This window comes from Xiphias gladius, chromosome 18 (assembly GCF_016859285.1).
Source record: "Xiphias gladius isolate SHS-SW01 ecotype Sanya breed wild chromosome 18, ASM1685928v1, whole genome shotgun sequence".
In the NCBI taxonomy this organism is placed as follows: domain Eukaryota; kingdom Metazoa; phylum Chordata; class Actinopteri; order Istiophoriformes; family Xiphiidae; genus Xiphias; species Xiphias gladius.
Genome location: NC_053417.1, coordinates 20,771,070 through 20,781,505, shown reverse-complemented (window position 1 = coordinate 20,781,505; position 10,436 = coordinate 20,771,070). Strand labels below are relative to the sequence as shown.

Genomic DNA, 10,436 nt, shown 5'->3' with positions numbered 1-10,436 from the left:
GCAGTTTCACAGATTTTTCACTTTCCATTTCCCAGCTTAATTTACTTTACTTTACTTTGTGTGGGTCTTTAAAGTGAGACCTGGGGTTGCAAAACAGCCAGTTTCATTAGATTTCTTTTTAAAGAAATGTTGGGGGGCTTGGCTAACAGTGCATTCAAAATAAAAAGCCCGAAAGAGTGTGTTTCTTTCTCTGAGGTACAGAGCCCAGAGTGGTATTTTCACTTCCACAAGCAGCCAGGTTGTTTATAATGCATGTATCGTACTGCCATCACATAACGCTTTTGATCACAGAAGATGGATATTCACTTTCACGCATCATTTAACCAGAAGATGACAACTGTGGCTAGCAACGTCAGATGCAACAAATGCCTAAACAAACCTCTTCCAGATGCAGAGATGCTCGCTCACTGAACCAAATGCATGAATTTTTAAAAAAGTACTTTCAAAACCTTTCCATACAGTTCTTTGTTCCAACATCCTTGTTCATTTAACTAATTATTCTTTTTATGGCTTTAAGAAAAGCCAATGAAAACATAATGGGTTGTCATAACATGCCCACACTCATTTAATGCTCCCAGTCATCTAAAGAGGTAATTCTGATGAGGTTTGAATGTCTGAAATGAGGAAAAGAGTTCCTACATGATTTTGAATAAATAGGGATTTCATCTGTTAAATCACTCTTTGACTACATCACTCAACTCTGTTTCATTACAAGTATGTTTAATAAAATCTTACATAAAGCAAGAAAGTCTGGAAAAAAACAAAGAAACATTAAAAGGCTTGGCTTCAAATTATGGTCCTGACAATTTTCTGGGTTTATAGTTAAATGATATTTCCATTAAAAAGGCTTAAATACAAAAAACCCATGAGATGTTTGACATGGAAAACACACTTTTTTGCCATCTCATCTTTCAAAAACATAACTGTGTTGAGAGACTGATCTTGCCACAGAAACAAAAGAATTGGTTGTTTGTTCAAATGGACTAGAAAGAGCCATGCACAGTAAATGCTTGGAAGAAATGCAGTAAGCAGTGTGACATTTTTAAATGCCTTAGAGAGGAAATAAGGGTTAATGGATCGTTGTAAAAACTGCCTAACTTTGACACTGGAGACAGGGGTTTGCTTTCTGTCTCCAACAGCAGTCAATGTTGGTTACTTTAAACCATAACCTAACATAATCAACTACTTTTACCTTCCCAAATTAAAAAAGAAATCTGCTGGCGTACCTTCAAGCAACCAATGGGGGCACAAATGCTCATATGTGTTATGAAACATAAAAACATGCAAATGAATGTAAAAAAAAAAAAAAAAAAGCGCACAATTTAAATAGTCCAAAAAAATCAGCTGGGGAAGGAAATGCATTACGCACATTTGTTTGACCTCAAAGATATAACTATGTGTTCGAGGAGAAACACTAACTTCCCCGTAAACTTTTAACCTTTTAAAATTTTAATGTTCAGGCTGACATTGTGTTCATAATAGCCAATTTCTGTTTGGGATGGAGGTTATTTTGATTTTATTTTCTTTGACCAATCAGTAGTGAGTATTCGTCCCTTCGATGTCAGTTTTAGTCGACACAGAAGCTACAGTAGCAGTTGCTAAGAGCAGTTAATGTTTTTCACAATACAATTGGTATATTTTTCAATATACCAATTGTTACTGGTTGTTACCTTTGTAAATTTAATTAAAACAATTCCTGGTTGCTGCCATTTTTGTGGCAAGTTTTCTGTTGCTATTTTCCTGGCTCTAGAACAGGCAGATGATTTCCACATTCTTAGTCTCACCTACAAAACTCTGATTGGCTCCATCTGGGGAAACAGCCGCCAATGAGCACAAATGCAGTCCTATTTGAATCACTGAAAAAAATGGATATCTGAGGAGCAATTCGGAGATCTGAAACCTGGCAATGTTACTTTTACTTGTCTTGGTCAACTCATATGACTGTAGGTATGCAGATTGCCTGTAAGACAGAAGAAGGTTGATTGTATTTCACCCGTGATGGACAGGCGTGATGGACAGGCATGCTCCCTTCCTCATTAAGCATTACATTTTCTACTTTTCTGATTAAACTCTTTTTGGTACCTGGATGAGAAAAGGTCATCACAGGACCTGTCTATCCCAGTGACATTTTTTTCTTGGGTCTCTCTTTAATTATTAGTCACCATCATGTCTCCAGAATAATGCTGACACTAGCTGTCTTAATGAAGAAACTGCATCTTCAGCTGTCAGAGGATATTAGACTTACTTGACCTTTCCAATTACCTGCCCACACAAATCATCATTCAACTCTTAGCAACAGCAAAGAATTCCTCCTGTACTTTTACAAAAATATTATGGCGTGGACTGTGTTTGGACTATCTCACCTCAATCAAAGAATCATTAGGCATTTAAAGGTTTACTTCACAAAAATGATAGCACTGTGAATCAAAAAACGTCTTTTAAAGGAACTACTTTTCCCAACTTTGTGTTACCTCATCAGTAATTCTCAGCTTTAAAATGAGTTTTTGGGAATGCACCACTAAGATTAAAACAAGTGCCATCAAAGGTAGGAGACCAGCTGTGGATGAGAGGAGATCTTTCATCAGACACTAACAACAGATACCCAGCCCAATTATACGACATCAGTCAAGATGAGAATCATGAATTCAGTCACCACCTTTGAAACACGATCAGAAATGCAGAACATGTTAGGATCAACAAACACCAAAGACTTCTCACAGGACATGGGCAGAGGAGCATTAATTGCAAAAAGTTAATAAAAATTGATTTACTGGAACTTAGCAGGGGTTTGCACTGGTTTAAACACATCCACGATTATAAAACATCTCAGAAGAGCTCTCTTCTTATGCACCACATCACACAAATGCTTTTTTCTGCATTTTGCCATTCAGGAAATTATTTTCTAATGACGTTAGTAGGCTACATAATTTATATATAGCATCTGTTTCTGTAAGAGGCGAATCACTGATTTTCTTGCCAATGAAATCTTTGACATAAACGCTGCTGAGTTTCCCTTTTTCTATGGCTTTTGAATGGGACAGCCTCGAAATATACTCTGACATCCATGGCAATTAAATTAGCTGCTAAAATACCCGTTTTTGCACTCCAGTGGTAGTCAGAAAAGGGCCCTTTAACATAAACGGGACATGAAAGGGCTTTCTAAATGCTTTCAGCATTATTTCTCTCACACAGTTTCCAACAGGAGCGCCCTAGTTTCAGCTGCATTTTTGAATAATGAATGCTTCATGACACAGTACTTGGGCATCAATCCAAAAAACAAATCTCTTTGCCAGAGCAAATCTAGAATTAATAATGACTGGAAAAAGAATTATTGCTGATTTAACGCATTCATATTCATTTTCGATAGTAACATCCATCAGTGGTGAGTCTTTCCATTATGTATTTTGAGCAAACACCAGAACCCATTTAACAACAATGTAGGTCTAGTCTGAAAAAAATCTCCTTCAAAGCTTTTCTCCACACACACACACACACACACACACACACACACACACACACACACACACACACACACACACACACACACACACACACACACAGACAGTGCAGCTTGAACCTAGTGATGGATGTGGATCAAATTTTACCTTATTGAAGAATAATCTAGAAAGGTTCTGAATGGTTTGTTTAGCCACAGGCAGATTAAAATCATTCCAGCCAGGTTCTATAAATAGTTTAAATGCTGGCTGAATCCATCCCACAAAATGAATCAACATGTGTGTGAGCATGGGAGACAGACAGGAAACAAAAGACAGGAGGAGACAAACAGAGAGACAGCGAATGAGACAGAAGGGCACTGCAGAATTACCCAGAGTGAGATGTGGCACAGATGGTGGGGAGTGTAGGTAATGGGGAGGCCGCCATCCTGTGTTCCCCAGACACATAACTCAAATGCACCATTATTACACTGACACAATGACTGCTTCACAGACATCTCCATATCTGGCCTGCATTCTTATGCTGCTGTGTAAAAAGCAGGAGACATAACACACTGAAAATAACCAAGCACTAAACAGTGAAATAAATTCCATCCACTGTGAAAGGGAATTTTAATATTGACAGTTTTATTAACTCCAGAGGTAGACCAGCTGAAGCCAGGAAATGATAAAACACCTCATTAATTTCAGTGCCATCTCTCGAAATTTTTAAACAAGAGTAGATTCCAGCTTCCATCAGCTTCTTGATCGATTGATTAGAAATGAATGCGTGGATGGTGACATCCTTAATTTGATAATCACTTCTTTTTCTCCCCCAGTAGTCCTCTTTGACTAAGCAGCCATGCCCTTTTCCATGCCAAGGATCTTCAACCTCTGGAGGGTCGTTGCTGAGACATTATAGCTGGTGAGTTGAGGCGGTCCAGCTGGAAATGCTCGGCTGCTGAGACTGGACTCCTCAGGCCCTCTGGGCGAGCAGACTGGGCAGCTGAGCAGCTGACAAAGCTGAGCCAGACACAATATTAATTTCACCCAGCCCAACATAAATCGAACTGTGACATTGCACTTACTCACTGATTAGCAATAACTGTAAAGTTAACCCAGAGAATAGTACATTCTGCATCTACCCTTGACAATAACTGCCATGTATCAGCTTTCGTGCTTGTCAAGCAAGCGAGGTCAAGATAAAACTTTTTTTTTTTTCTAATAAAAGGCAACAGTAACATTCACCAAGTATCAATACATATGTTATGTTTACAATTACACTGCTCATTACTTGAGCTATATACTATATGCGTGGGTGTGTGTACGTTTAATGATTTACTTCCACACACACACACACACACACACACACACACACACACACACACACACACACACACACACACACACACACATGTGTTTGTGTGTGTGGAAGTGAATGCAAGTGCGTGTGCATGTGAATGGTAGCTCAACCCACACTTAATTTACGGCTTGAGTTAAAACGACAACAACCTTCGACAAAAGCAGTAAAGAACACAACAACAAGGAGGGAACGTGTACAGAGAATGAGGATGGAGAAAGGTGTGAGGCTCTTCAACAGCTATAATTTGAAGTGCAGTGCCCAGGGAGTCATTTCAGTCATGCACAGTGGCTTCTTTCAGGGTCACTTAGGCATCTCAGATTAATTGAGCTGAGAAGGGCAGATGAAGAGGAGGGATTGAACGAGAAGAAAGCGGCAGAAGACAAAATAGGCCTTGGACTGAGGTTTAGCTGGGAGGCTGAGCCGCGAGGGAAACAGCCCTTGTCCTGACCCCCTCGACCCCGCTGCATGACAAAACACAGCACCAACCTATGCTGTGCTGCAATGAGCTGTACAAGAGAAAAGAAAGCAAATGCATGACCTCTTCTTCTCCACAGCTGGAGCCAGAAATCTGACAGCCAGGCCTGTAAATCTTATCTCCATGCCCATTCTTCACACCGCAAGGGGAAGAACACACTTTTCACTCGCTGATGTTATCCTTAATTTCATCATGGGGATGCAGGACAAAAAGCCTGGCTAACAGCCTAAGCACTACATTTAGTAGAATAGCCTTAATGTTAAATTGGTTTACCATGCAGATTGAAAATGCAGCATCATCCATATAATCATTTTAAGGCTCTCAATATCACATGTGAAGCACTGATCTGAACAGTAAAGTTCTCTGTCTAAATCTCTGTCCATCAGGAGGATTCAGGCATTGTGTGCAGCCTAAGCAGTCTAAGGTCAATTGGACGGGGAGTTAAAGAATATCTCCTCATCACTTTAAATTATTTTTGAACCTGGTATCTGTAACAGCAGATACTGGAAAAACAGGAGGAAATGGCAATAAAATAGAGAACAAGAATTCATCAACAGCTTGATTGCATTTCAGTGGAAAACAATCATGTCGTTTCAATTCCAGTGTTTTTCATGTTTTGTTTGGAGGACCAAAATTGGCTGCGGAGAGGCAATGAGATTCAGAGAATAAAATGGAGTGGCAAACAGAGGAGAGGTGGACTGCAAATAAGAACCATTCCAGGGACGCAGAGGGGTATCTTTTATACAAAGAGAACTCTAGCTGAACAGAGGGGTGTTTTGAGGCAGAGGGAGCGCACATGTTGCCAGCTCCGGCTCAACAGAAAAGGTGTTAGCAGGTGAGGAGCTGTGTACAGTGGCTGCACCAGATAACCACTCAGGTAAGTCAGATGTTGAAAGGATCTCTCATAAAGATGGGCTGGCTGGAGTACAAAGACCAGGTGGAAGCATTTCAGTTGGACCTGTATACGCAAAGTTGCACATCATGCATGCTCACTTAGACACATGAATCGATACAAATGGACACGCATACATATTCATAGGTTTTGCACTCCATCAAATGGTCAGAGTGCCTGCGCTGGCTTGTTTTTTTGGTCTTTAATCTTGAGCTACCTACAAGGCAAGTGGAGGCAAATCAATTCTTCCCCGTAGTTTCACCATCATCCAAATCTCGGCAGCCTCAAGGGATAAAAGGTTTGATGTGACATTACAGCAGTCTTTGGTCTTTGCCTGCTTTCTCACACTCATGCAGACTGGCTTTAGGACTTTTCATGTCTGCACAGGTTTTAAAACAGAGGACCAGACAGTTACACACACTAACAGTTTAGTGTGTGTAACTGTCTGGTTCATATTTACCAAATGCTATGTGAATGTACACAGTTTCTGTGAAGTCTTCCAACCCTATCTATCTCTCTGAAGTTATGTTGACATAATACAAATTTGTTTTGAAATACACCTTTTGAAAGAAGAATAACTGCTGCCTAGATTATGTTTAGTGGCAATGTTTTTTCAGCTAATAGAAATGCCACATCGTAGTGCTGCATGCAAGTTGTAAGGAGGTGGTTGGAGTGGACAACGGAATTACAAGGCAAAGGAGCTTGACACTGAGATCGGGGCTTGCATTTTGACCACTCTTTGTGGTTAGGTTGAGGCAACAAAAGTACTTCAGATAATGGGATACGCCAGTGATTTGCAGCAGCGTGAAGTCGGGGGACTCACAAGACACAGATTTAAAAACAGACGAAGGTCAGGATTGAATCAGCACGGGCCGATATATCCTGACATAACCACAAAGACGTACAACGGATTTTGTAATGAAACAGTGGGTATTGTGGTAAAACAAATTAAATATAAGTGACAGGGTTGGAATGTAACTAAGTACATTTACTTAAGTACTGCATTTCAAGTACAAATCTAAGGTACTTTCCTTGAGTATTTTCATTTCATGCTACTTTATAATTATACTACACTACATTCCAGAGGCATATTTTTACCTCGTCACTCCACTCCAATTATCTGACAACTTCAGTTACTATTTACCTTGCAGATTAAGATATTACATACAAACCGCGACAAATTTATGAGATATTAAAATCCCCAACAGTAGATTAATACTTGTTTACCTTTACTCAAGGAATGCTTTCAGTGCAAGACTTTTACTTTGGTGTGGTGTATTTTCACAGTGCGGTATTGCTACTTTTACTCAAGTAAAGGTTTCAAATAATTCTTCCACCACTGGCCCGTGAACATTTTACTGATAAGTTTAGTATCACCATGTAACAGCCAAGAGATGCATTAAAACAGAAAATACATTAGTTTTAAATAAAGTGAGATGTAAATACATATGTAGGGAACACAAATTCAAAAGTGAATGTTTGAGGTTAGCTACAATAAGAAACAGAGAATACACCTTTGTTTTCAACTCCTTTCGTTTGTATTGGTCAGCCAGTGGCAGTTGTTGTGATTGGCAGCAGGTGTGGAACAGAAACAGACAGGGCAGGTAGAAACGCAGAGAGGGAAATAAGCAAGTAACGGGAGTAGTTTAAGACGTAAACACGCGTCCCGTCCCCCCTCTTAATTTCACTTAATTAGTGCTCGGTTCTATGCAAAAGTGAAGTCCGTGAGATACCGATAATGTGTAGCTAGCTGTTAGCCGCTAACCTAGCGGGAGGACCGATGCTAACTGTTCAGCTATAGGCTGTTAATTAGGCGTTAAGTGTTTTGTTAGCATCGGCTAGCGGTAGTTGCTTGACGTTAGCGTGAGCCCATAAACTAAACCTTGGACGAGTGTGGACACGACGCTGGAAACTAGGTCAGACAGACCCCCAAGGGTCCTCTGTTGAAGACACTTGTTGGACTGTTCAGGTGTTACACGGTCGGATAGCGCCACTGGTGACCGGAAAGGCCTCTGGGTGCCTCCTTCTTGGACCTCCAGACCATCTCTGCAGGACCAAAACACAACTGTAAGTTGAACTCTCTGCCTTTATTCTGTCTAAACTAGGAGCAGGGCCATTTCTGGTCATTTTGGTGCTCAGGGCAGACACCCACCAGCGCCCCTGAGTGGGGGAAACTTTTTATTGTAATATTTTACGCAAATTATACGAATTTTATAATATTATAATATGTCATGTGATCAATATCATCTGCCAATAAATGCCCTAGTCCCTGTTATATTTTATTCTGGTTTTAACCATATTTAGAATATGATATGGAACATTATTCACATCACTGTATGGTCCTAGTATCATTGAGATAACTGAATATCTGTGCAGGGGTGTCTTTAATGCTGCCACTTCCCAGGTCTCTGTCTTTTCTGTACTGAGGTACAGGTATGAGACTCACTTATGGCTGTCCTGACCCCGATATATGATCTATTTTCTGACATTATACAATTTACAGTTCACATTTTAGGCCTGCATTGAAAAATAATGAAGCAGTTTAGTTATATTTACAGCTGTATAGCACTGCAGTAAGAAAATATTCCTTGCACTCATACTCATACTCATACTCACTGACTACTACGTGATTCGAGTTAAGGGCGCACCTTGGCGCACAGAATGTGTATCCTGGTTTTGAGTCTTATCCAAATGTGGATTTTATCATGATTTTTGTTTGGAATGCAAGTAACCTGGTTATTCATACATGATTGTTACCCAGCAGGTTGACGATAGGACAGTGAGTGCGAGCCTCCAATAGGGTCCCTCTGCAAAATTTGCCTGTAGACTTATTCGCTTGGTATCAGTTTTTTGTGTAGTGTGAGCAAGGGGGTTTTTAACATTGAAATGCAGCATTGGATGCCAGAGTTGGACTTTTAAAAATGCCTAGCTTGCCTCTGCTTGAAATCACCCCTGGTTAAGAGGATTGTACTGTTGGCCATACCATAACTTTTTTTAAATTTTATTTGTGCGTGTGAGAGAGACTGAGTATGTGTGTGTGTGTGGGCCCATGTTATATGTAGGCAAGTATTGTTTCCTGTTTTATATCAGAGTTTAAAGTGATTCTATTCCAGCAAAAGTCTGAACTAATTTGGGAATTTGCTAAAGAAAGTAATTTAGGTTTAAGGTTTCATTCCAGATTTTGGGTTTTTTTTTTTAGTTTCGTTTAAATTGTTTGTGTGTAAGTCAAATAGGTAATGTGTAATTTGTTTTGATGGGGTTTACTAATATTTTTATTTTTTACTTTGTTAATTGGTGAAGTTTACTAATATTTGAGGTTATCTATTTAAAAGGAGTCTATTTTTATTTCAAAGGGCTTTGATTTGTATTATGGGTGTTTTTATTTTTGGAAAATTTTTAATTACTTGGGGTAAACTATAATTTATAAAACTGCCAGTAAATTATCATTATTTTTATTTATATTGTTGTCTGGAGTCAGTTATTTAAAAAAGTGGATACGGTTATAAGTGAAAATGCTTGAGTGTGAGTTTAGTAGTTATTTTTGACAGCAGGTTGAAATAATTTCACTTTAAATAGGTAAACCTTAGTGGTAACTACCTTGAGTAACAAACCGAATAGCCCCCATCATTCTAGTCAAACTCAGTCGAAAGCATCTTTGACATGGTGTAGGGTATTGGGGGTTCTACAAACATCTTGTGACTTGCTAGATGTATTAATAACATTCTTCATTATTCTGATAAATAATGTAATCCAGGTGGCAATACGTTTTAATTTAATATACATATGAGTTGTTGCAGTTTATTAGAATATAAACAGAATTTCTAGGGGACAAGGTTGAAGTGTCTGGTTCAAATTTAGTACATGCTGCATAAAAGTATACAGCTTCTCTCAACTCTTCAGGCTGTTGTGTTTCCTGTCCAGTATTTGTAATAGCAAATCAGATAAATGATGAGACTTAATGAGACATGAAGAAATTAAAATGTAGTTTGAAAATACCAACTCTATTTAACTTCTTTGATCCCTGCTTTTTGTCTGTCCACCCTACCTGTCTTTGCTAATTTACTGTGGGCGACATCAATCTCTGTCAGTCTAACAGTTTTTCTGTGTCTGTGCATGTCAACTTTAATCAGTCTCACTGAGTCTAGTAGTGCATATCATACTTAGAATGAGGAAGAGCGATTTCCCCAGATAGTGGGTTCACTCAGCCAGCTTTGGTCCTCCTCAGGCTCAGAGGAATTTCGAGTATATCTCCGAAGTTACATTTGGGATGGA

At 39.3% G+C, this 10,436-nt stretch overlaps 1 protein-coding gene across 3 annotated transcripts in view; it reads left to right on the top strand.

Annotated features, from left to right (window-relative positions):
• The first annotated feature begins 7,704 nt into the window (after nt 1-7,704).
• LOC120803805 (cadherin-4-like) overlaps nt 7,705-10,436 on the top strand; it is a 317,870-nt gene continuing 315,138 nt past the window's right edge. For all 3 annotated transcript variants that reach the window (XM_040152731.1, XM_040152730.1, XM_040152732.1), the window contains exon 1: nt 7,705-8,231. The gene's annotated coding sequence lies outside the window, so the exon portion shown is untranslated. The remainder of the gene's footprint in view (nt 8,232-10,436) is intronic.